The sequence below is a fragment of the Pelodiscus sinensis genome, chromosome 1 (genome assembly GCF_049634645.1).
Source record: "Pelodiscus sinensis isolate JC-2024 chromosome 1, ASM4963464v1, whole genome shotgun sequence".
Classification (NCBI taxonomy): Eukaryota; Metazoa; Chordata; order Testudines; family Trionychidae; genus Pelodiscus; species Pelodiscus sinensis.
The window spans coordinates 222,872,757-222,899,590 of record NC_134711.1 but is presented as its reverse complement, the minus strand read 5'-3'; the positions used below and the strand labels follow the sequence as shown (position 1 = coordinate 222,899,590).

At 39.9% G+C, this 26,834-nt stretch overlaps 2 long non-coding RNA genes across 2 annotated transcripts in view; one reads left to right on the top strand and one right to left on the bottom strand.

Annotated features, from left to right (window-relative positions):
- The window catches only part of LOC142823996 (uncharacterized), a 51,176-nt gene extending 35,893 nt beyond the window's left edge, over positions 1 to 15,283 (top strand). Inside the window, exons 2-3 of the long non-coding RNA XR_012899053.1 lie at positions 13,128 to 13,169; positions 15,169 to 15,283. This is a non-coding gene — a long non-coding RNA (uncharacterized LOC142823996). The remainder of the gene's footprint in view (positions 1 to 13,127; positions 13,170 to 15,168) is intronic.
- On the bottom strand, positions 371 to 26,086 carry LOC142823986 (uncharacterized). Its single transcript, XR_012899047.1, has 3 exons — positions 25,840 to 26,086; positions 5,988 to 6,104; positions 371 to 963 (listed from the first exon to the last, which is right to left on the bottom strand). It is a non-coding gene; the product is annotated as an uncharacterized LOC142823986 (long non-coding RNA).
- Between the last annotated feature and the right edge of the window lie 748 nt (positions 26,087 to 26,834).

Genomic DNA, 26,834 nt, shown 5'->3' with positions numbered 1-26,834 from the left:
AACTAAAATCTCTACCTGCCCGTGTGAAATCTTTTTGTGGACTTGAGCCATCAGCTCAAGCACAACATGGCTAAAACAGAGCTCTTAAGCTTCTCCAACTAACTCTTGTCTTCATCACAACAGATACCATCCTTACAGTCAATTCAGATGAGAGAGATTTTTGACTTAGACATATGTATAAGTTTCCCTCATTCAAAACTATGTCTAAATCTTGTCAGTTCTTTCCTCATGATTTCTCTCAGGGTATGTCTACACTGCCACCCTAGTTCGAACTAGGGTGGCTAATGTAGGCATTCGAAGTTGCAAATGAAGCCCGGGATTTAAATATCCCAGGCTTCATTTGCAACTTCGAATGCCTACATTAGCCATTCTAGTTCGAACTAGGGTGGCAGTGTAGACATACCCTCAGATACAGCTTCTCCTATTCCTCCCCAGAGGTAAAACTCATCCAGAGTCTCATCATCCTACCATCCCAACTACTCTAGCATCCTTTTTCCTAGCTTTGACCCATGCAATCTTGCCCCACTCTTGTCTGTTTAGAATATTGCTGCAGAGATCACTTTCCTAGCTTGTCATTTTGACCCCACCAGACAACTCTTTGAATCTCTCCTACCTCCGCCCCATATAATATTAAACGTAAGTTTCTTTGCTTCACTTTCAAGGCATTTCAGAGCCTCTCTTATTCACTGTCAAGAAGTGGATTCTCTCCTTTAACCGGTTCATGACACTGGCCTCCATTACCCACTGACGAAGTGGGTCTTCGCCCAGGAAAGCTTATGCTCCAATAAATCTGTTAGTCTATAGGACTCCTTGTTGCTTTCACTGGTTTAAAAATTTCCAAAAAGCCTTTGTGCTTTCCCTCATGCTTCACTCCACACGTGGGAGGAGCTGCTTGTAATGCCCACAAAGCTATCTCATTAGCATTCTTCAAATCCTTCATAAAACTCTCCTTTGTTGGGCAGCCTACAAAAAAAAAAAAAAAAATGAGCAACAAACTTTCCACTTGTGTACTGAGACCATTGCCACTCATGCTAACCAATATTGCCTCATTGTTTTCTTGTACTCCCCCATCTGTCTTTGATTTCCATCTGTTGTTTCTTGTCATATTATGTTTTGACTATAAATGCTCTGGGACAAAGCCTGTCTTTTTGTTTAGTCTTAGTACACATCTACCTATTGTTGTCCTGGCCCATGACAAACTTGTAGGAGCAAAGGTAATACAATCTATAATAAATTATTATTTGGAATTATTAATCAAAATCATTCCAAGCTAAGATTTTACATTGTTGTAATGTGATGCCACTTGATGGCATGTCACATAGAATGGCAACTCCTTTATTAAGTGGCAGGGGAAAACTATTGTCATTAGAGTTTTTAGAATGAGGTAAGACCAATATTGTGGGAATAGCCAAGAACAGTTTGGCAGTTATCATTAATTAATTAAACTTGCATTTATCTTTAACATTACCAAGTACTAACTAATTACCAGTAGATCTTCCTGTGCTTTTAAAAATATCCTTTGATTTTTCTTTGTCTTGCAATGCAGAAACTTGTATCAGGACAAGATCTGTGTAACAATAAACCTTTGCCATGGGCAGAAATCTAGCAGTCACAAGCAATTAGTTCCTTCTGTGAATGGTCCAAGGTTAATTTTAGCCTCCTAAACTGTCTACTGCCAGTTCTGATACGTTTTCTCCTTTAGCTCCAGCTGTCTGGTCCCTGATGGGATTTGGCTACAAGGAAGATGGCATTATCAGCCCATTAACCATCACTAGCAGTGGAATTTTGAGGCTGATGAATATTGATCACCTGTTCCGTGGAGTTATCGGGTGATGCTGAGTGAATCTGACGCTTGGTTGTTTCTGTGGGCAGCTTTTATTTTTTACTAGCTGAGAGCATTTTGCTCTACCTCTGCCCATAGGGGAGGGGAGAGGAGAGGAAAAGAGAGATATAGGGGAATATCTCATTTTGCCATCAAGAAGTATCAGAATGAGAGAAAGAATTTCAAATGGATTCTCCGCCCTCTATGAGGCCAAACTCTAGATACGTATTATGCAGTCTTCTGTCCTCTGTTGCATGGCTTTTTTCATTAGAGAGAAAGAGAGAGACCCAAGCAGTTGAAAAGGATTTGAGAATGGACTGTCAGCAGCCCCCAAAGTTATAAGGTGACAAAACAGCACCATTTGAATCAAACCCAAGAATGGTTTGGACTGCCACAGTTCTGGGGTTGGGGCACGTGTAGGTATCAATTATGCAGCTAAAAGGACCATGGGAACTCTCATAATGTATAAGCCCAGTGATGTATCTAGTTCAGAATCTTGTCTATTACAGATACGTGAGAGGAAGGTGTAAATTCCCATATAAAGGCAATTGTGCAAACACAGAGCACATGATTTTCTTTCATGTCCCTGAATATCTTTCTTGGCATTAGAAGGAAAAAAAGTTTGCCAAAAACTACAACAATAAAAGAAACAGGAATAGGAATACTGGGGCCAGGATCAGCTGTGGCCTTATTAGTAATCCAAGTAAAATAACACAATATCTTAAATTAATGTGTCATTTTGGATCAGAGAGCTGTGTGGTTCTACATAGGATGAGCTCATGATATTTATCAGACAAGGTACTAATTGATTCATCTTTACTTAGGATATTAGTTCTTAATCAGTTTTATTGGTCTAACTAACAACTCAGTGCACTCAAGAGGTTTTCTACCTCACAGAAATGAGACATATCCTGGTTTAATTAAATACTAATCTTGTTTGCCCAGAACTGGCATAAATCAAACTACCAAGGGAAATAGAGGAACAAATGGGTCAGAAAAAATACAGGGGGAAATTCTGTTTGAGATTCAAGCTTTTGTTGTTGTTGAACTGCTTGGTTCCCTAATGTAAAAACATTCATTGTAGAGGACTATTGATATGAGCAATGTGATCTTGAGATTCAGAACAAATTAAATTACTGCTTCAAGTGATGTCCCTGTGGATACTCCACTTTACATGTGGGGGCATCCCCCTGCCAGAGGTCAGAGATTTTCGGTAGCAGCACTCAATTGCATTGCGCATGCACAGTGGCATGCAGTGCACATGTGACATCACCCCCTCTGTTCCCTTTCTATCATTCTTGGTAACAGATGGAGTCGGTCTTGCGGTTGATTTTGTTCAACATTTTCATGAATGATCTGGGTGATGGGATGGCTTGCATTCTCAATAAGTTTGCAGATGATACTAAGCCTTGAAGAGAGGTAGATATACTATAGGGTAGAGATAGGGTCCAGAGCAACCTACACAAATGGAAGGATTGGGTCAAAAGAAATCTAATGAGGTTCAACAAGGAAAAGTGTAGAGTCCTTCACTTAGGACGGAAGAATCCCGTGTCCTGCTAGAGGATGGGGACTGACTGGACAGGCAGCACTTATGCAGAAAAGGACCTGGGGATTACAATAGATGAGAAGATAAACAGGAGTCAATGTGCCCTTGTAACCAAGAAGGCTAAATGCATATTGGGTGCATTAGTAGGCTCACTGGCAGCAGATGGAGGGAAGTGATTATTCCCCTCTATTTGCACCTATGAAGCCACATCTTGAGTACTGCATCCAGTTTTGGGCTTCCCACTACAGAAAGGATGTAGACAAATTGGATCTAATCTAGTAGAGGCCAATGATTAAGGAGCTGGGGCATAAAAATTATGAGCAGAGATTTATTTAGTCTTCAGAAGAGAAAAATGAGGGGAAATTTGATAGCAGCCTTCAACTACCTGAAGAGAAGTTCCAAAGAAGATGGAGCCGGGCTATTCTCAGGCTATTCTCAGTGGTGGCAGATGAGGACAAGGAGCAATGGTATCAAGTTTGTGGGGAAGATATATGTTGGATATTAGGAAAAGCTATTTCATTAGGAGGAGGATGAAGCACTGGAATGGGTTGCTTAGGAAGGTGGTGAAATCTCCATCTTTAGAGGTTTTTAAGGTAAGTCTTGACAAAGCCCTGGCTGGAATGATTTAGCTAGGATTGGTCTTGCTTTGAACAGGGGGTTGACTAGATGAGCTTCTGAGTTCTCTTCCAACCCTAATCTTCTATGATTTCCCCAAGGAGCTTCATCTCATCTCCCATTTGACAGGGTGCAGCTATTCACATCCAAAACTGGCAAGGTCCTCCATACCATGAAGGACTCTCACACAGCCCTCTGCACCCTGAGCATCTACTCTCTGCCCAACAAGCGATGGCACTTTATCCCATACCAAAGGCCTGTGACACCTCTTTCCATTGTCAAAAATCAATGGCAATTAATTGACAGGTTGAAACAGCACTTCCAGAGATGTATGGTACCACACACCCAATCTGAAGCTTTGGTCAAAGGTCTGAATGACCTCTCCACAGAACTAGCAACACCAACATTCCTTACCCCTATCAGGCCATCGCTTTTGCCTGTTCTACCAAATATGGACCGATATAACTAATGGGCACTAATGATCATACAGTCAGGATACACTGTCTCATTCCTAGGGTGCTCCACTACCCACCTTCTTCACCGTTACTTTGGAGTTGACTTACTGAACTCTCAAGTAGAGATGGAATGGAGGGAGTCACATCGGATGCATGCTGCATGGACACTAGCAGCACTACAAGATGGCTACTGAGACAAAGCATTGTTACCAAAAGTCTCTGATCACTGGCAGAAGGGCACACCGACACCTAAAGTAGAACACCCACATGGAGACAATCTTAAAGAACCATTGTTACTGCACAAGGTGAGTAACGTCTTCAGTTGTCTCTTCTTATTTCAATTTTATCCAGCACCAGTTCCTCCTTAACCTTGAGCAGAATTACATTTTCAGCTCATGGGATTTCTGTCAAGTGACCACTAGATTTAGTATTCGGAAAACAATCTGTTCATCTCTATTTGTTTGTGGTACTATAGATTAGAGCATGGGTGATCATCAAAAAGTTCATAAAAACTTCCTATTTTATTTTTAGTGTGTAATTACTGTTTGTTTTTTCACAGCTGCTTGTCCCAAGGGAAACTATATTCTCCATAATCAGAATGATGGACTCATTTTCTCACTTCAAACAGGAAAACAAATACCCACACGGCTAAATGAGCAGTCAGAATCTAAAGAGAGGAGTAAATTTAATTTTATTGTCTGAGGCTCATAAACTCAGTGTACAATAGAGTAATGTTGGAAGAAAGCAGCAAGTTAACTGAAAAATGTAAAGTATAGGAGGGAAAGGAATGCCAGGGGAAACAAGGGCTTTTTAAGTTGGAGATCAATTATGTTCTGTTCTTCTTTGATAGTCAAGTTAAATATATTGTATGGACATCTTTGCTGCATAATAGTGCAAACAGAGAATATGTGATGACCTATTAACATGTGTTAACTATTATGATTCAAGATTATATTTATAACCATTTGGGTTACACTGCTTTTAACTCATAAGTGAGCAATGCAAACATGTTTTTCTTTGATTTCTGTCTCCTTACTTTGGCTTAGAGTTTCAGGGTTAAATGGGAAAAAAACTGCAAAAGAGTCAAAATGAAATGCAGGCAAAATGCCAAAGGCAGACAATTATCCAAGACTAATGTTAGTGTGATTTCCATCCAAAATCCTGCTCACTACCTGTTCATCTGCTCAGGAAGGGATTGTCCCTGCACTTGACACGTTCTGTAGCTCTTGATAGGATTTAGAAATCAAACACTGTCTGAAAAATATAAACACTTATACTCGGAGCTTCTGCTAGCACAGAATATCTTTCTTGATTGTTTGCGAAACTCCTACATCATAATAGTAGCTAGGCTAATAAGTAATTGTAACATAATTTACTGTATACGAGTTTATATAAGAAATTGTGTTATATTTTTTCTATTCCCAGTTTATAAGACATCATACATTATACTGTTTGGCAGACAGTTTGAGAGTGAAAACAGGAAAGACCATATTTAAGTACAATGGATGAAAGACAGGTTCTAGACTTATGTGCTAATTTCTGAACTTACCTTAAGGTATTTGTTTTGTTTAAACATGGAATGCACTGTGTATAGTATTATATTCAGATATTTCTATGTTGTACTCCTTCCACAGAGCATGGAAAATAAGCTGGCATTTGTTTATTTCTGAAATAAAAGAAATGTTAGATCAGAGTCTATGCTGTATTTAATTCAGATTCATGTCTATCCCTGTTTACATACTTTAAAAAATGGGATCTTTACACATTGAGCTACAGATTCTTTCATGATAGATTTCATATCCTCCTCTTCTTTTTGTGTTTTCAAAATATTCTCTTTTTGTCCCCCTCCCCAAACAAAAGCTTTGTGTTCTGCATGACATGAGATACCTAAATTCTATATTAAACTACTATCTAAAATTTCAAAGAGAATTTTGGATTTTGGTGCAATAGAGCTAATTTTGACCTATTTCTTCTCTTCACTAGGCAGCTAATCATAAGGACTAGGGGAGCCAATTGATCAGAAGTTTGTTTTCAGGCAAACACTCTCTTGAGCTGTTTTGAATGTTGTGTTTGGAGTCTTTGAAGTTGTCTCCAAGATTCTCGCAGAGCCAGGGCTGGCTGCACATACTGACTTTCCCTTGTGTGAATCTTCTTAAGTTTCACATCTATTTAAGGATTTTAAAAGCTTCCAGAAAGCCCAGTAGACACAATTGCTCAGGGCATAGCCATAGAACATGTTCATCAACACTTCACGGCACTTCAAAAAGTAATGATAGCTCAGTGCTACAAAAATAATACCACTGGGTGAAGTAGAAGTACAGTAGTTATAAAGTCGACCTATGCTTCAGACTGACCCCAAGTGTCATTGAAGTCCCTGTTCAACTGAGGATTTAAAAGAAGTAAAAAATATAGTGATGAATGTAATAAAAAACAACTATTCTATTTCATGAGAAATGTTTAGGTTTTGAAATCTGTTTTTGTTTTGATAGGTAAATCTGTGTCTCAAGAATGTACCCTAACCACCAGGCTATGGAATCTCTCTTGTCCCAATGAATATTTAATCTTTAATATAAATTCAGCTCCTAAAGGCAGGACTAGATGTATATCCAAGTGGTTAGGGCATACTCCTGAAAAATGGGGTAACCATGTTCAAATCCCTGATCTGGATCATTGACTTGAATTTGGGTCTCCTAGCCAGTGTTGTTGGTTATTCTTGAGCTCATAGGAACACCCAAAGAGCTGGACCTGAGAATTCTTCCTCACAAGTTTTGTTGAAACCAACACATTGTCCAGAAACATTGCCATTTTCATAAAATGACATTTTCTTCAAGTTCCGCCAGAAACATTTCCACCAGCTCTAGTAGGTAGGTGAAGGGCTGGTGAACCCCACAGAGTTACTGGTTTTGCAAAGCTCTCCAAGTATCAGGCAGAACTCACTCAACCTCACGAAGAGGGGTTGCTGCAGTAATGGACAGGAGAGAGCAAGCCAGAGACTACCACTGGAATGGGATGAAATACCATTCCCTCAGCCTATACTATTAGCAATTATGATTTCTTATTTTGGTTATGGTAATACTAGGAGGCCCCAAAGAGAGACAAAGCCCCCATTATACTCGCTGTTGTACATACAGCACATTGAGAAAAGATTTCCCCTGCCCTTTCAAACTGCAAGCCTTGAACTAATAAAGACTTGTATATAATGGAGATTGCCTATCTCCTAGAACTGGAAGGGACCTTGCAAGGTCATCAAGTCCAGTCCCCTGCCTTCACAGCAGGACCAAGTACCACCCCCAACAAACTTTTGCCCCAAATCCCTAAATGGCCTCTGTAAGGATTAAACTCACAATCCTGGGTTTAGCAGGCCAATGCTCAAACCACTGAGCTATCCCTCCCCCCACTCCAATTGCTAATGGCTCATTTGGTCTGACTAAAGCTGCTCCCATCCTCCAGTATAGAAATCAAACAACACCTGTGATTTTTTACTATAATGGTAAATGTTTTTCACTTCCCATGAATACTTGTAATAGCCACCTTTGCAAAGGCCTATGACCTCATCTGGGCTTTCAGTCTCCAATTATATACAATACATAATTGCATCACAATCAGACATCCAAGCCTTCATACCTTTGCTAAACCACTACAAGCCATACAAGGGACATATTAACACTGAATGTAACTGCTGCAGAGTTGCAATTATGCATTTTAGTATGACTAGCTTGCTTCTGATTGAATTAGCTGTAAGCAATTTGCTAAAATTATCCATTATTTGTGCTCAATGTGAAATGTGCTCTATAAGAAATAATAATGCACGTGCCGTATAATTTCTGAAATACTGCAACTTTGAAACATGCAATATATTCATTATACAGATTTGACTGTATCCTTTGCCTGGTACCTTTCATAGGTTAATTGTCTTCCTAGATTTTAGGTTCATCATGGCAGGAATTATGGCTTGTATGAGTTTGTAAATGCCTAGCACAATGGGTCCCAATCTCAGCAGAGGCTTCCAAGCACTACTGCAACATAAATGTGTAAATAAGCATCTTTGATTATAATAATTTGACATCACTTTACAAATCAATAATGGTTTCGGTTTTACAAATTGTAGCTTTTTTAGTGTTGTATGCAACTTCTCCAGTAATTTTAGAACAAACTGCATGGGGAGAACAATATGTCTTCTTAATAAAAGATTAATTATATTTATTGTTGTCACAGAATCTAGATATGACAGGTTCAGTTTCTGGGAACCCCTTGGAACTGTCACTTGATGTGCTGAAATACCACTGAGTCCACCTTCCTGCCCTCATGGCACCCCTCAACTTTGTCTTGCTGCTGTCACATGAGCTTTATAACTGCCCATCTTTAACCTGTGCTCCTCAATTTCATAAACACTCGCAGCTTTTCATAGGCAAGGCTAAATCTAAGCAGATTTACACCACCTGAGGCAACTACACCAAAATAAATGTAAATGCTTCTCAGGTTTGTGTTTTCTCTCCTGTGTAAAGCAGCTATAAATTTGGGATTTGGCAGTTAATGGGGATGTACAGGTGCTTAAGAAGTGTCTCAGAAGATGAATTACTCTCTACCTTTTGTAGAAGTAAGAAAAAAATTGATAGAATAAACTGGCCTGGAGAGACCTAAATTCACAGAAAAGTGCAGGGCAGGACTGTGGTCAGCTCAACCTGTGGAGATGCCAGAGGCAGAGGAAATGGGTCCATTCTGACACAGAATATGCCTCAAGTAGATAAGGATGTCAACCTGTTTTCTCAGAATTACAATAAATAAATAAGTTCTCAGGAAGTTATAAGGCTTCCAAATTATTTGTCTGGCTTTTGTATTTTTAAGCACTCTCCTTACAAATCAGGAAGAATCTAGCAATAGATCAAATATTGAAAGAATATCTGAGAATATCATTGTGATTTCTACCTAGGTCTAATATAGAGCTGGTTGAGAAAAAGCATTTCTTTTCATAGGTGACAGGAACTTTTAGAATGTCACATTTTTCCTGAATGAGAATTGAAAGTCGACATTTACCACTAAATGAAATATATATGTATTTGGGTTTGGAAACAATCAAAACAAAATAGTTGAACAATGTAAAAATGTTTTGTTGAAGTGATAGTCTAAAACTATTTTCAATGATATGCCATTGGAAACTGCAATAAAATTAGTAAGTTCCCATAAAACAGATCAGTGCTGTCAATTCAGCATTTTCCAACATAAAAGTGTTCAATTGAAAAAAAATTCCATCCGTTCTACTGACTGTTAAGATTTAATACCCAAATTATATGGAGTGAGTGAGTTTAAAAATAAACTGGAGGTAGCAGATGGCAGCAAGAGGACTGTCAAGTTCTATTGTCTCCGTGTTTATTCATTAATGCTTTGCTCTCTTGTTCCTTTCTACTTGTCTCCCTTCTGTCAGTCAGAGAACGTGCAAGCTCTGACCCTGAGATGTCTCCGCAATGGCGGGGTTCATTGGTAACTCTCACATGTGCCCCAGTATTTCAGTCTTGCCACAAAGCTGAGATTTTTTTTGGTTCTCAAAAAAAACTTTACTTTGAATGTGTGGCTTATTATGGGGACATTTCTATTTTTGGCTGGTCACACAGTATAGTAATCAAGGTGAAGTTCATTCTGCCACTGACTAAGGTGAGATTTGCAAAAGTGCCCAGCACTCTAGAATGCTCACTGCGAGCATTATTCTGCAAAGGCACTTCTGAGTAATAAGCAATTCTGAATGTCTGGCCATTTAATTCAGAGGATTAATTGTGAGCAGCCATGTGCTGAGCTCTCTCTCTCTCTCTCTAGCCTACAGAAAACATTTAGCCTCCTAAAGTACCTGTGTTGGAAAAGTACCTAGAAAAATCTCTGGAACACCACTAGAATCCACAAAGCCTGAATTAGTGCCTAGTCTCCCTGTAGAATACATAGGGAGAAATGGAAAGCTAGAATGGGACCCAGAAAGGCCAGCATGCTAGGTAAGAAGATGCCTAGGCTAGCCTGTAGGAGATGCCAAGGAGAGGAATCCATCCTAGGCCTCCCTCCTTCACACACTTAGAGGCCTATGTCTGGGCAGCAGGGAGGTGCCCATCCCTTTGTTTAATCCATGGTTGGGAACCCCCTCCTTAGGTTTAAGTGTTTCTTGTGAGGAGGAACCCACTACACTGGGCTAAAGATTGTTGTTAGAGCTGTCATCTAGGAGACCCAGGTAGAAAGGATTTGAACAGGGATCTCTTACCACTGACAAATATACTGAAGTCACTGAGCAAAGGGGTACTCTAATGTGAAGTTCCCTCAGTCTTCCCTGTTGAAGTTGTTGCATTTTAGTCCAGTGGTAATAAAGTGAGCACCTGCTGCCAGATCAGATCCTGTGCCCTGAAAACTCAGTCTGAGTGAGTTTAGATGCCTAAATCTAGTGGTTAGTAGCTAAGTACCTTTGTGAAAATGAGCCTTGAGGTCTGTTTTCTCCTTTGGTACCTGGGTCCTACATCTTTCACCACATTTGTACCTCAAGAAGTCTATGTAGTAAATCCTCCCCCCCTCCCCCCCGCAAGCAAATAAATATGGCAGGTAAGTTGGCTTTTACCAACAAAGCAGTCCTGGGTCAAATTCTGACCTCACTTGCACTCATGCAGCCCCACGGGGATCACAGGAGCAATCAAGTAAATTATTCAGTGTTTTAGAGGAGCTACAACAGTTTACTCAGGCAAGGATGCGGCCCAGGATATTAATGTTGAGCACAAAATAAGGAAAACTGAAGTCTTTATCAAGGGAGATTAAAATTGTTGCAAAAATAATTACAGTGCAATAACAGTTACTATGCCTACTGCTGGGTATCACACTTTAGATATGATCTGTTAGTTCTTGGGTGTTTTTTTTTTTTCCAGAGACCCACCATTATGCTCACTAAGATTCTTGCAGTGCAGGTCTGCAATGGTGAGAAAACAAGATATGACTTGTTAGCCGAGTCATTTCAATTTTAAATTGCAATAGTGGGGCTGACAAAGCTGTCCTTGGGCCTTTTATGCATTTGCCAGCTCAATTGACTATGAATCTGCTTCATTCTAAATTTTAACTGGGGTTCTGAAGAAAATGTAGAAGTAAATGATCATTAAATTATCCCCTGTAAAGGTCTTGTCTTGTTACGAACTTAAAAACAACATTTTCCTGCACGGCACAAAAGAAAATGAAAGGTGACTGACTTTCTTTCCATCCAACTCAGGAATCTTCTTTCTCCCCCTTTGTGCACATTTTAACCTATGCCTTTCTAACAAAAGGTGATATGTGTTATCTCTGCATTGTAATGAGCTTTTGGTTTATTGTGCTGTGATGGCAAGCAAAGCTACTCTCTCATTAGATAGGGCAGCAGCAGAAACACTGTGATTCAGGAAGATGCAATGAGTGCTGAAAAGAGGGGAAAAAAGCCTACTAGTGGTGCGGCTTGCTTTGGACTTGGAACCTTTCTCTTCCCTTGCTCCTTAGTGGTGGATGGGAGTGGGTGGATCTTAAGGAGAGGTATGAGTGGGGACAGTAAGATTTCTGTGGAATACCCCAGAGCATTCTGCTTTACTCCCCGAGTAGAGCCATTGTCCCAAAGCAGCTGCTGTCTAGTTTGGTGAAAGGTGCGCTAGGTGGCAAACAACTCCTTCTATCCCCCTCTGCTTTCAGATGCCAGGTTGTAGTAGGAGTTGCTAAGAGGACTTGTATGATGACGTGAGTAAGGATGGAGTACGGGCTCTCTCAATGTTCCCAGCTCCCACCACTGTGGAGGATGAAGCCTGATAATAATTAGCATTAAAGTGATCTACAATAGTCTGAAGTAATCCAAGTGACCAAGGCTAATGGAAACAGAACTACTGACAATGAAGGCAATAGAACTACCTGTCCAGTGAAGTCTTAAGTGGCAGTAAGGGCTACAGAGTCTGGCCCTTATAAAATAAAACTGAGATAAAGTAAAAAAAGGAGGAAAATTGTCATTAATTGAACATCAGTTAAGACAATACCCATCAAGTCACAGAGACATGTAGGTCTTTTATCAGTGTTCCTCCACAATGTCCCCAGCCAGAAATTTTTTCTGTCATGAGAAGTTACCCTCATGATAGGTATGCAAATATGTGTACACAGACAAAAGCAAATGAGAAATTGAGAATACAAGAAAATCTCTTCCACAGCACTCACCGTTCTGGGGTGTTTCATTAGAAAGTTCCTTAGTCTCTCATGCTAACAAAGAAGACAAAGCCACTTAAACTAATCAAAATATTTCTGTATCTACAAAATAAAAATCTACCTAAAATTCTACAGGAGCAGACGTTTCCTCTGCCACTTGAAAACCGCTGTAAAGTGCAAGCTTAGAAATTTGTAATGGGCAAAATATGCCGCACGGCACTGCCTCAAACTCTGGCAAATAGTAAATTGAGTATTTAATGAACATGTGTGCAAACATGTTGTGTGAAGATAGCTGTAAACCATGTATTATTTCATATCTCACGTGGGGATAATAAGACAATGCTCATTTAATGGCTTTGCCATTTACTTGCATTCATAATAATCTACTTTGGCCAGAATGGGAGAGTTCATGATCATTTCTAAACATCGCAGGAAGTGTTCGCAGGATTAGGACTATAGATTATAAACTTCACAATATCTTTGCTTCTGTTTATTGGCTCCTTTTTTATGTTCTTCTTTTCAGGCTTATGAAGAAACGGGAGAACAGTTCATTTCGCAGACCAGAGTAAATGTCAAAGTAATTCCATTTACAACTAACCTTCACAGGGCTAAAAGACAATGAAATTGTCATTTTATATTCTCTTATTGACAACTGTAATAAGATTAGGAACCAAGAGATTCTTCAGAGTATAAAGTGTCATAATCTCACGTAAAAGTAGATTTTTATAGATAACCATTTTGGGTTTTTTAACAAGCACAATGGGTGAAATTTCCTCAGAATGGGTTTTCATGAGACATAAGTTCTACACAGGCCTCACAATGGCTTCTCTGCACCGCAGTGATTTTTGCCTAGTGTTTTTGAACCCCAATACATGGATGTATTTTTGTTCTGCATATTTTATTCATTAACTAAGAGACACACTGAAAGGCTACAGAAATAACATATAATAGGATGTTTGCAAGCAGGTTTTCCATTATGACCAGAAGTAAATAGGAATCTTAGAGTCTGTTGTGCTACCCAGACTCACTCCAAGGCATGGTCTACATTTAAAAGTAGATTGACAAAAGTATGTCACTCAGGGATGTGAAAAATTTTGCACCCTGAGCATGGTAGCTAGTTAACCTAATCTCTGATGTCAATCTAGCCACTGCATTTTGGAGGGATGTATTAACTGATGTATTAACATTCATGCACTGAATGAAAAAAACTCTTCCAACAGTATTAGGGCTTATCTAGACAATGCTAGAGTGATGAAAGAGGATATGCAAATGCCCACGGAATTTGCATATCTTCTTCTGATCTCACTTTCGAAAGTGGAGCTTTCAAAAGTGAAAGTAATCAAGATTCAGCTTTTTCGGCAAACCTTTCCCCCCTTTGTTGAAAAGCCACGTAAACCTCATTTTTTGAGGAAGAGTAGCTTTTCGACAAAGGGCGGGGTCACCAAAAAGCCTGCATCTTGATTACTTTCCCATGGAATTTGCATATCCTCTTTTGACACTCTAGCATAGTCTAGATAAGCCCGAAGAGTTTTTGCCCTGAGTATTGTATCTTACTCCTCAGGAATTCTCTTACTCTTTAATAATTAAAGGTAACATTCCTGAGGTTTAAGACAGTATCCTCATGGGCCTATTTAGTCCTTTATAAATTCCTCAGCTCTGCCATTCCCATTTGTGGTTTACAATTGATAACTCTGTATTTTTTCTGTAATCTAACAAGACCCGTAGTAAGTACTGTGCCCAGCAGGAAGTTCTTGTAGGATGAAGAACTATATTTCTAAATTTAATAAATGTGTATAGTGTTTCACAGGGGATACTGTTTATTTAAACTACATTGGGTGACTAAGATACAGATCCTAAAGGGCTTGTCTATACTACAAAGAAGACAGAAACTGATACAATTGATTTTCTGGGGTTTGAATTAGTGGGTCTAGTGAATACATGTCAATTCAAACAGAGAGCGCACCTGTTGGAGCCAATAGTTCTGCTCCTCATGAGGAGTAAGCGAAGTTGATGAGAATGTGTCCTCCTATTGACCTTCTGCTGTGTGGCCGGTGCCAAAACATGATTTAAGATACTTTGATTCCAGCCACATATTTAACATAGCTGGAATTGCATATTTTAAGTCAACTTTCCCCTTTAGTGTAGACCTGGCCAAAGTGATCTCAGAGAAATGGTCAGTTGTTTCTTTCTTATAAGAAAATATTAAGGCTCACACAGCATATTTATATACAAATGGGGATTCCTTCTAGTATGGAAAAGTATTTCCTAACTGTAGGCAGCACAGGTAAAATGGATCTAGTTTGCTACTTTCCATGACCCAGAACTGTGTCAGTTCCCTGACTGGCAAGTTCCAGTATTGCACAGTCCACAACTTCAAAAATAAAATAAATTATACATGTCTGATTTCCTACTAAAAGTATACACAAAATCCCAAAATAGTAGATTGCAGCTCTATTGCCATTAGCAAGGTGTCCTGAAAAGAGCAGGAAGTTTACTTGTGCCCTTGCATGTGTTCATTACTTACTTCCCTGCTCCCATTCTCCACATGGTCTCTTGTTATAAAGGTTACTTCCATAATGCCCAGAGGATACTTGGAGATGCTTCCCCTGCAAAGAACTACCAATCGCATCACTTACGGAGGGTTTGTCTTGTGTTGAATGGACAGAACGTCACAAAGTAAGATGGAAAATTAGTAACTTGTCGCCTATTTAAATAGCGTTTGGAGAGAGCCACAACATGCACCACACACCTTGCACAACCATACAGGTTCTCGAATATTTGGCCAAATGACATAACTATCAAGTGGTTAATAGGTGCTGCACGCATGGATGTCTAAGAAAATAGAACTCAAATGTTAATGATTCTTCATGGAAAACACTGTAATGTATCCTAGTCCAATACACTATAGTAAGCTGAAGTTTTTCAAACCACTCCATAAAATCCTACCAACTTTGTGTAACATATGGCAACAAATGAATTCATCCCCTTCTTGTTAAAATCCGTGTCAAGAGACTAAACAAGATGAACTGGGACAATACTAAACTAATTAAGTTTAATGGTTTTGATTATAACAAATGTAGTAAGTGGTACATACATAATCCAATAAAATTAGACTGTAATCTTGTTCTTTCCCCAAATGCTGTGGACTGTTTCAAGGATGCAGACTCACTTGTGCTTCCAAAAGGCCTAAAAAATTTGAAGACACAAATCAAAATGATTTTCTCTCTCCTTTTTTCTTGGGCCTAAGATGTTTTGTGCTTCCATGCAATATTAATACAATTTTATTTGTAACACCTCTTCTGTACTATTAAATCTTGCTAATGAATTCTAGTGCTGTACAAAACAAAATAGCCATAAAAAAAAAACCACAATTACAAGCCAACCTCCACAAACTCAAAGAAAGGGACCACATAGCTGCTGTAAAACTGTGCATTTCCTTCAAAATCAATTGGACTTTACTCATTTGAGTGTTCACCCCCTCCCCAAAAATGTTTAGAACAATAAAAATACAAACCTGAAATGTGAGGGAATGGCTAGATATTTGGAGCTCAACTATACTAAATTTGTAGGTAATTGTTAAAAGAGGAAGGAGAGGGAGAGGGGGTTGATATGAATTTTAGAGGCAACAGATTCTACACCCTAACATCTACCAGAAAAAGGTGTGCAAATACTGCCATATATTGTATAAGGTGTATAGGTGGGATCCATCAATGGTGGAACTACAGATCAAGTTATTTCTATCAGAACTTTTTTTTATGTGACAGAAAATAGCTGGATTATTTTGTTTAAGGAAAAAACATTTTTAAATAACTGACTTTTTGTGGCCCCCTCCCTTTATGCTTTCACATACAGGGGGTCCCTACAATAAGCTACCCCAGTATACATCCGTTCTGCACTGAAGTTGTTGCCACTTTTAGGAACTGATGCATAATAAAAGTGGGCAGTGAGAGGACTTAAGTTGGGGTGATGGGGGAACCAAACAATTTGCACAAATGGAAGTCAACTGCAGGGGAAAAAATTCCTGCTTTAAGTTGTTTCACTGTAAGTTCAAGATTCTTGCAATGTATCTTGGACTTATAGCAAGGACAGTCTGTATTTATTTATCTTTTTCCAGTTCAGGGGAGAAGAGAAAAAGAAATAAAAGTATGTGAGCAGGAGACAACCCTGAAAACAAAACAAAAATTAGAAAAAAAAATCCTTGCCTCCCCAAAAAACCTCAAGTGTCTGTTTCCAATATATCTAATCCAAAATTTAAAAGGTTATACAAATTTTGAAAAAAAAAATTAAAAGTATTCATTTTTCTGATTTTCTCCACCAAATGTAATTTACTGCAGGGTGGAGGGAGGGAGAGGAGAACAATTCTAGCTGTATTTTTTCTTACGGCAGATGCTCATCTAGGGTGAAAAGTAATCACTGTAGTTATTTGCATTGCAGCTATGTCTAGAATCTCAAGTTAGACTGTTGCCCTAGGTACTGTACATACGATTCTAAAGCTATTTAACTTGCAGAGCCAAGAGTAAAAGAAAAAGTTCTTTCTAGATATGACTGGAAGGACATAAGAATGGCAAAGCAGAAGTTTGTAGACAAAGAACTTTGGAAAATAATTCAAGGACAACTTGTTCATGGCCTGATCTAAACATCTTTCCAATTTAAGATCTGTTGAATATTAGGGACCAGTAGTCATTTGTAGTAAATTGTGACAAAAGACTGCCATCAAAGTTCAATATCAAAATTTAAAAGAAAGAGAGGTAATCTTATGATCTGTCATTTTCTAAAAGATCATATCATGCAGAAACAACTTATTGAAATAAGAGATCCTGGAAACAGGTAATTGGTTCTGATTTAACACCCACAGCAAATGGTTGAGTGTCGTCTGTCTGTACATCTACACACCAGGGCAAAAGTCAAATTAAGCTACGCAAATTGAGCTACGTCAATTCTGTAGCTTAATTTGAAATAGCTTAATTTGGCTTTTGGCGCTGTCTACTCAGCAGGAAGTCAAAGGAAGAACACTCTTCCTTTGATTTCCATTACTCGTCGTAAAATGAGGATTACCATGAGTCAGAGTAAGAAGTCCTCCAGCTCAATATTGTTTCAGAATGAAGGCTTGCAGTGTAGACACACATTTTGTTAATTCGAAATAACGCTGCTGTGTAGATGTACCCTTTGAAAAGTGTAAAAGCTGTAGAAACCATTTTTATATTTAGCTAGAAGCCATTTTGTATATCAGAAACCATTTCAGCTTTTTTCTCAAGCACGTAAACCAGAGTGAACTTTCTGTTACCTCGTGAGAAGAGGCCTACAGGATGGGCTATTGGTATGTGTTAATTGGGCTGGTTAGGACAGGAGATGTACTCTCTCGCACCTGTCCGCCATCTTGTTGATAAGGCTTTGTTTTTCCAAATTTAATTGAGGATTTCTGTAATTGGATGCCCTGATGTCAGACTGTTTGGTTAAGGGTATAAAAATACTAAGATTGATTGTATTAGCAGCTTTACTGGGTCTGGCTCTGCTGTGACCACGTTTGGCTCATGCTGTGCTTTATTAATTAATAAAGCTGCTTGTTAGCTGCCTAAACACAGAGGAGCGTGTTTTTGCTTCGACAATTTGGAGGTTCCACCGAGATTCCTAACGCGCCACTTGCCCGTATGGACGGACCGGCACTCCACTTCCAAACCTCTCAGAGCGCTCAAAAGAAGGTAAAGGGAATACCTGTTACGAAATCTCCTGGTTGAGGGCTTGGGATTTGGAGTAACGGCCGGCCATCGGGGTAAGGGGAGCTACGGAATTCAATTTTGTGGAGCGGCTAACATTTTTGTCTGTCTGTGTCTGTCTTTGTCTATTAGGCCTGTCTTATGTGTCACAGTTCCAAAAGGGCACACCGGTGTCTCTAGTGAGGCAGCCATGCGCTGGACCCTCTGTGTTCGGACGCTAAAAGCTGGTGTGGTGCCATTACTCTCTCTTCGCACACGGAACTGTGGGGAAGCTTTGTTGTCTCTCTCTGTTATTTGTAGGCGTAGTACTGACCTCTGAGGCTAACCCCAGGCCATAGTGCCCCATTCCGCCAGGCTGTCTCCAGGCGCCAGGACGTGGTGTTCTGCCGGGCTGGGGCAGGTGCCGGAAACCCCTGCGAGGCAGGTGGACCTTAAGTCCAGTGCTTCGCAACAAAAAGGGGGGGGACCAGTGCGAGCAGGTGAATTCTTGATTCAGTGACTCGCAGAGCAAGCAGGCGAATCCTGTTTCGGTGACTTGCAGAGCAAGCAGGCGGATTCTGATTCGGTGACTCGCAGAGCGAGCAGGCGGATCCTGATTCGGTGACTTGCAGAATATAGTGTAAGCAGGCGGACTTTAGTTCGGTGTCTTACAGAATTAAGCGCGCGCAGAAAATGGGGGTAGGTCAGTCTACAGGAATTCCAGTGCCTTTATAATAAGTGTTTTCTGGTATAGGATCCTAATGAAGTCTGATATTAAGTGCCGGGTGTCTTAGGGCAGCGTCACTTAATAGAAACCCATGGGAACTAGACAATAAATAAAGATGCAGCTAAATGTGGAAACTATAGGAAAAATGTAAAAAAGAAGAAAAAAAATGTGTGTGGAAAATAAGTATGAATGTAATAAGTAAAGAATGAATGCCGTTGCATAGGTCTGAGACTTGAGCTGATCCCAGCTGCACCAGGGCTCTCCCACGAGGGAGCTCTGAACGCAAGGGGGGGGGGGTCAGCTGAACCTCGAGACTCAGCAGATATGTAAAGAAGTAACGACTCCCCTTATTTCATAAGCTGCTAAGGTCTGACACTCTAGACCCGGCAGACTCTTTCTTTGGAGTGTGTAAAGTTAGTTTAAGTGGGGGTTAGTTTAAACACCCCCCACTCTGCCGAAAGGCACCCCTGTGTACTACATAATGGTCCAAGGACCTGTAAGCATTTAACAAATTGGAAAAAAGGAAAAATTAAAGCTATAAGGGATAAAAGTAAAGCTCAGAAAAGCAAAAATCCACCCTGCAGTAAGATAGGTAACTTAAAAGTTGCTGCAGCACCTCTGTGCCAAAATAATGCATAAGAAGTGGGAAAAAAAAATTCTCAGTTTGCACACCTATATCAACCAAGCTTAGGGGAAAAATCTGGCACAACATCACCCCTCTATCCCTCTTTATAACGCATACACAGGTAGAGAGGAAACATAAAAAATAACTAAAAGGAATTAGCTCTTCCCTTTGAAAACACGGGCTCCTGTAACAAACTTGCCCGATCCAAAGCAAAACATAAAGTTTAAAATAAGTTTAACAGTTTAAAGAAAGTGTTCCTCCAAATCCTAAGGGGGAGGGAAAAAAAAAACAAAACAAACCTGCTTTAAGAAATAACTTGTTTCTTGCAGCCTCTTTTAATCATCTTAGCAATGAAACAGTCAAGTTAAACATTTAGCTACAGACACTTTGTTAAATCTATTAAAAAAAAAATAAGAAATTCTACTAAAACTTAATTGGTTAACCGCATAAAAGAATAGAATCTATACATTGTAAATTTGTAAAACCTGCACCCTAAGAGTTAAATGTGTCTTCCAAGGAACCTAATTATTGTTTAAAAAAATCCAAGCCCAGAAACTTCACAGTGTTTCTGTTCAAGGCTGAGCTAATAGCACCTTTAGCTTGCTTTCAGATCCAAGGTTGTGTGTGTCTGCAAACTGCCTGTCTGTTCTGAAAGGGGGGGGAGCACTGTCCCCCATAAGTAAGTCTGTAACATTGCATGTAATTCTTTTCAGAAAAAAAAAAACCTTTTGCTTGCTAGAATAGTAACTAGCAAGCACCTTGTTCTAAAAGTTTCTGTAGCAGTAAATAAAATAAGCCTGGTCTGCAGTACAAAAGAAAAACTAAGGCATGCCACTAATAAGGAAAGCTAGCAGCTCAAAGGTAATTCAAAAGAGTGAAAGGTCACGAGTACCAATGAAGCTCTCTTGTTCTCAAAAAGTTACAGCTCACTCACCCATAGAAGTGGTAAGGAACTAGATGTAACTAGTTCCCCTAGCAGATCTTAGGCAGTATTTTAAGTTATAATGGGCCACCCCAACGAGGGTAGAAATGTTTTCTTTGTCTTTCAGATCATCAAGAAGCGCTAATATCATATAAAAATTAACCGAAGGAAAAAAAAAAAAACCATAGTTCTGTGTCATGACATAAGTTTGTGTTCTGTCCAGATTTGTCTTGTGTGTATCTTGATTGTAATATATGTATTTCAAACGTTGTGTGTACAATATTGTTGTTCTAATGAAAGAATAATTTAAGTCCCTTAAATAATCTCAATATTGTGCTTTATATAAATGGTTCTTGCCTTTATAATTTTAGTAGAGTTTTAGTAGCAGGCTATGCAGTTTGTACTGTCTAAAATGTAGTAAAATCTGCTCCTCTACCTGCTGTTTTTCCCTTCTCTCCTACCATCGCCAGCTCCTACGCCGTCTCTTTCAGAACTGGCCCTCCTGCAAGACCAAGCCCCAGAATCGGAAAAGCAGAAGTGAAGACTGGCAGGGTGCACCTTGCACCCAGACCACTTGTGGTGCAGCTCTGATGGCCACATTGTTGCCCCAGTGGTCTTGCTACCTCACCTTGCCCCCGTGCTCCCTAGATTGTCGCACGTTGGCAAAAGGGGGGATGGTAGCAATCCTAAAACAAAATTGGTTTGCTCCCAAATTCTCCCAAGCAGCCAAAGATTACTGTCTGGCTTGCCCTGTCTGCCAAGCCCACAACGTGGGTAAACCTGTAAAGACAGTTCCGGTAACCAGACCTCCGCCTTTGGGACCATTTCTGAATTTACAAATGGACTTTATTCAATTGCTTAAATGTCAATCTTTTAAATAGTGTGCTGGTTATTGTCTGCTTGTTTTTGGGATGGGTAGAAGCTTATCCCTGAAGGAAACATGATGACATCACAGTAGCTAAGAAACTTCTAAATTATTACATCCCATCATGGGGAATACACCTTGTGATCTCCGGTGATAAAGGTCTCCACTTTACTGGGCAAATTGTTCAAAAAAAACCTGGAAAAGTACTACTCTCCCAGACAAGCACTGCACTGTGCACGACACCTGGAGCGCGCAGAAGCAGTAAAAAGATGAAACAGGATTTTAAAGAACAAACTTGCTAAAATATGTGAGAACTCTGGATTAACATGGGTAGAAGCACTCCCGATTGCCCTAATGAGCATGAGAGCCACTCCTAATCAGAAAACTGGACTCAGCCCACATGAAATTGCATGTGGCCAACCTATGAGACTGTTAAGCAGCCCAGAAATTAACCTGGCTGATGCCACACTTGTTAAAGGAAGCATAGTCAAGTATTGACAGGAACTTATGAGGTGTGTACAGTCTTATCATTTACAGGTTAAGGACGCCTTCCAGGAGGCCCCAACTAAGCTGTGCCTTAAACTACAACCAAGAAACTGGGTTTGCGTGAAAGTTCACCAGCGAAAGACTGCTCTGGAACCCAGGTGAAAGTGTCCCTACCAAATCCTTCTGACCACCCATACTGCTGTAAAGTGCGAAGGATTGCCCACCTGGATTCACGCATCCCACTGCAAACCCGTTCCAGTCCCTACAGAAGTTGTCCCCAACAAGGAGCACCACAGACCTGGTACCGGAGACCCAGGTCCAGAAGCAGATAAGAATCACCACAGACCTGGTACCAGAAACCCAGGTCCAGAAGTAGACGAGGATCAGCACAGGCTTGGTACCGGCAATCCAGGCCCAGAAGCAGACAAGCCTAAGAGACCAAGGCTAAGGTACCAGCTGCGGCCCAGAAGAACCTGCCAGCGATAGGTGAAGCAAACTACGAAGTCCTGAAGAACAGCCAGCATAAGGCTGAACAAACAATTCATGTTGAGTTTATGCTTAATCTTGTTTTTAATATTTAGTAGTTATAACCTATATGGTTCAAATGTGTTTATGCTTTTAATGAACCAAGTTTCCCAAGAATTTAATTCTACAGGTTGCTGGATATGTGCTCACAGTCCGGTATATTCAGAAGGAGGCATCCCAATGATTCCAGTCCCACTAAACAACACTCAAATAAACGGCACACTGTTTAGTAAACTAAGCCAAATGATACTTGGCAGGATAAAGGGTTTACTAACCCAGGGTATATCCGCCTAGCCTTGACCCCAATTGGAAAGTACTGCTGGACATGTAACGGTTCAGGAGCCAGGGTGAGAAAAAGCCAAAACCGAATGGCCCTAGACTATGTCCTAGCTAGTAAGAGCGGGGTTTGTGCCTTAGTAAGAAGAAAATGCTGTGGGTATATTTCTAACACCAGCAAAGAAGTAAAGGAAGATGCCTCAGAAATTAAAAGAACTGTAAAACGCCTAAGGCAGGGGGAAGACTGAACCCTCTGGGATTGGTTGGGAGGCTGGTTTGGACATGTGGGAACTTGGATTTTGCAAAGAGTAGTTTTAGTATTGGCTATATTCTTTTGTGCTTATTGCTGTTTCTTGTTAATCAAATGCTGTATTTCTTGTATTCTAGAAAACACAAGATAGACCCTTACCAAAGGAAATGTAAAACTCATAATGTTAAAATAGGATAAGCAAAGAAAGGAACAAGAAATGTACATAAATACTTTAATGAAAAATGGAGGTATAAAATGGTTTCAAGGTTAGCCTTTAAAAGGCTAAAAGGGGGGAGTTGTAAAAGCTGTAGAAACCATTTTCATATTTAGCTAGAAGCCATTTTGTATATCAGAAACCATTTCAGCTTTTCTCTCAAGCACGTAAACCAGAGTGAACTTTCTGTCACCCCGTGAGAAGAGGCCTACAGGATGGGCTATTGGTATGTGTTAATTGGGCTGGTTAGGACAGGAGATGTACTCCCTCGCACCTGTCCGCCATCTTGTTGATAAGGCTTTGTTTTTCCAAATTTAATTGAGGATTTCTGTAATTGGATGCCCTGATGTCAGACTGTTTGGTTAAGGGTATAAAAATACTAAGATTGATTGTATTAGCAGCTTTACTGGGTCTGGCTCTGCTGTGACCACGTTTGGCTCATGCTGTGCTTTATTAATTAATAAAGCTGCTTGTTAGCTGCCTAAACACAGAGGAGCGTGTTTTTGCTTCGACAAAAGAGATTTCTTTCCATTTACTTGCATTAAGCCTGCAGCTTATCTTACAGTTTTATGATAGCTACTTATTTTGATCTTGTCTAGTAAGCATTCCTTAATAGAAAGAATTGTTATGTATTAGTCCAATAGCATCATATGCTCTTCACATATCAGCATTTTTTTTTATAAGTGGCATTATCTGGGTGTTCTCCATTCATGTGTACTAAGTTTTTCACTAAGAGTTAAATACAACAGTAATTTTAAAGGAGGCTTTCTTCATGCCTGTTCTGAGAGTGAAATTCACTGCTATGCAGAAAAACGGTACATGTCTATAAATAACTTTAGTCCCACAAACTTTTTTTTTTTTTGAGGACTTGCATGCAATGTAAATGGTGCACTGGCTTTGTGCTGGCCCTCTCAACAAGGTTTGAATTTACCTTGAGAAAGACTTTTACAATAACTGATTTTAGCTTCAGGGATATTAGGCAATTCTAAAGCATACAACTACAGTAAATCCTGATACGCTGCATGCCTAGACAGAAGAATCTCTGATCCAGCTCTTCACTCCAAGCAATGGTAATTTGCTGAATAGCCTTATGCACATCAGAGCCTACAACCTTACAAAACACTCTAGTAGCAAATACCACATTATGAACACATTGCTTCTTGAAGACCATACAAAATGATGCATTTTTTCAACTACAAGAAAGAAGTGTTTAGGTGAACAAACTGCACATAATACCCACTATATCACAAAAAAACCCTAAAGAAAAGACACAAATCTGATAGAGTCTGATGACAGGCACTTGTTTTGCAGAAGTTCTGATGAATAAAATCTGGCAGGGTCAGAAACAGATGTGCCAGCTTCTCTTTCTGAATTTGCTCTTTGTATGCAAGTATGCATGTCTGTATAGACAACTCATTGGCACGCCTGCTTCTAGCCTCAAGGAAGTGATACAGGTAGAAATTTCATAATCATCACAAGTGATTTCCTTCTACTGCAAGGGTCTTCAGGGGTTTTTTGAAACCAGAATACTGCCATGAGACCAGCAATTTGCCTTTTCCCCTAGCGATGCACAGTGACAGACTTTTAAACAGAATTAAATCCCCTTACGCAGTTTCCTGTGGGCTGAGGATGGGTAGAACAGTATAGATGAAAGGACATATGACTGGAATTCAGACATAGCTGTACTTGTCTGACATCAGCACAGATAGGTGTTCAGCTTTCTTGACAATGAAAGAGCATAATGTGATCCATGAACTCCCAGTACACTCTGTTTCTAAGGCCAAAAACAGTAGGCTTGATAATGCACTTATAAAAAGGGAAACTGGTTTACAAAAGAAAGTCTGGATACCCCACTATTTCTCAAAGATTGCACTTGCTATTCTTATGAGTTTGGGCCTTTAAGGCAGCTCAACTCTTTCACAAGGCTATTGTTGCTATGTGAGAATGCTCCCATTGTGGGAAACATTTTATCCCATAGCAGTTCTTACACCTGTGCTATGGATTCATAATAGAGACAGAATATAGAAATGTGCCTTTATAAAGCACTTTCAGATAGCAGAGCCTGGTGTCGCACAGCTCCCACAGAATAACACCTAGTGACTCTCTGATGGCCAAGCCAGAAGCAGCTCTCTTTCAAGCACTGACAGGATAAAGGATGGCTCAGATCCTGAAAAACCACGGGTATTCTGTGGAGATCTTTATCCAAAATCATTATGTCTATAGGTAAGAATAACAGTGCAGCTTTCATGTCATGCACCTATTCAAACATTTTTCCCCCACACAGACATGAAGGGGAAAGAAAAAGCTGGGCTGACAAACATATAGAAAAGCCTCTGACATTGTATTATTTATGGAGTACTGAAACTGTTATGTCAAAAGCTTTGTATGTATTAGGCACAGCATGGGGAAAAAATAGGCTGTCAGTCAGACTGGTTTTACACCAGTGTAGCTCCATAGACTTCAGTGGAGTATCTCATCATTTACACAGGTGTAAGCAAGATCAGAATCAAGCCTTCCATCTCTTGCCTCTGAGGAAAAAAAACCTTCTTCAGCTCCTGGACTAGGTTGGGACAAACTCTCTCTGATGCCAGCTAACAAAATTTCAAAGAGATTAGTGAGAAATGCAGCACATGGAAGCCAAAATCAGCCTACCTGACTTACCAGGTGTTCTTCTCATCTCCTCAAAGATTCTCTGTGAAGAAATCTGGATTGTACCCTAGGTGCATACAGAGAAAGATCTGCTGTTGCTCAGAGAATTTATAAATCTTTGTGTGATTAATTTATTTCCCCTTCTTTTAAGAGCTTCAGAATGCATCAGCAGCTTCAGACTGCAAACTTGTTTGCTCTAGCACTGTATTTAAACACAGGACATGTGTTGTATTGCCAGAGGGTGGAGATGTCCCACAGGAATAAAAGCAGGTGGGCAGTTAGGTTCCTGCTGGGATGTCCCACAGGTGTGCAGGATGAAGTAATAAATCAGGACTTAGTAGACACTCAGGTGGATGCTAGCTAGTGCTGAATAAGTAGTTTCCTTAGGAGGATAGGAAAAGGTCTCTCAGAGTAGGTCAAGTCTCACACATGCTATGGCCACATTCTCAAATGGGGTGCCTAAAATTAGGCCCCTAGTATCCATATTGTACATCTGAGAGCTGATTTAAGTCCCTACATATCTATTTAAGTACCTAATTTTAGGTTCCCAAATTAAAAAATGTAAGCCAATAGTTGTTACAGTGTAGTTTGGTTTCATTTGCTGTTTATGCCGAGTAAAATAATGCGGTTTCTTCAGTAAAACCTGTGTGTTCCAAAACCCTCTGGGGCACAGTTGTGGGGAGTAATACTCACTTCATATCTCTGCTTTCAAGTTGATGCTTGAATATCTTCATGGTAACCATCTTTATTTAACACATTTAAACAGAATGAACCCCAAAGGTTAAGAATTATATTTCCAAGACCAGAATAAAGGAAGGAACAATCAGAACCTTTTGCTTCTTCAGTTTGAAAATGACAATAGACAAAATACATCTCTCTCCTGGTTTGGTTTGTGCTTATCATTTACACCACCTTCTTTGCATTTGTTTTTAAATGTTGGCCTGTTTCTGATTTTCCTGCAGCTGTCTTTTCTACAGAATGCCACAACTCATGGTCAG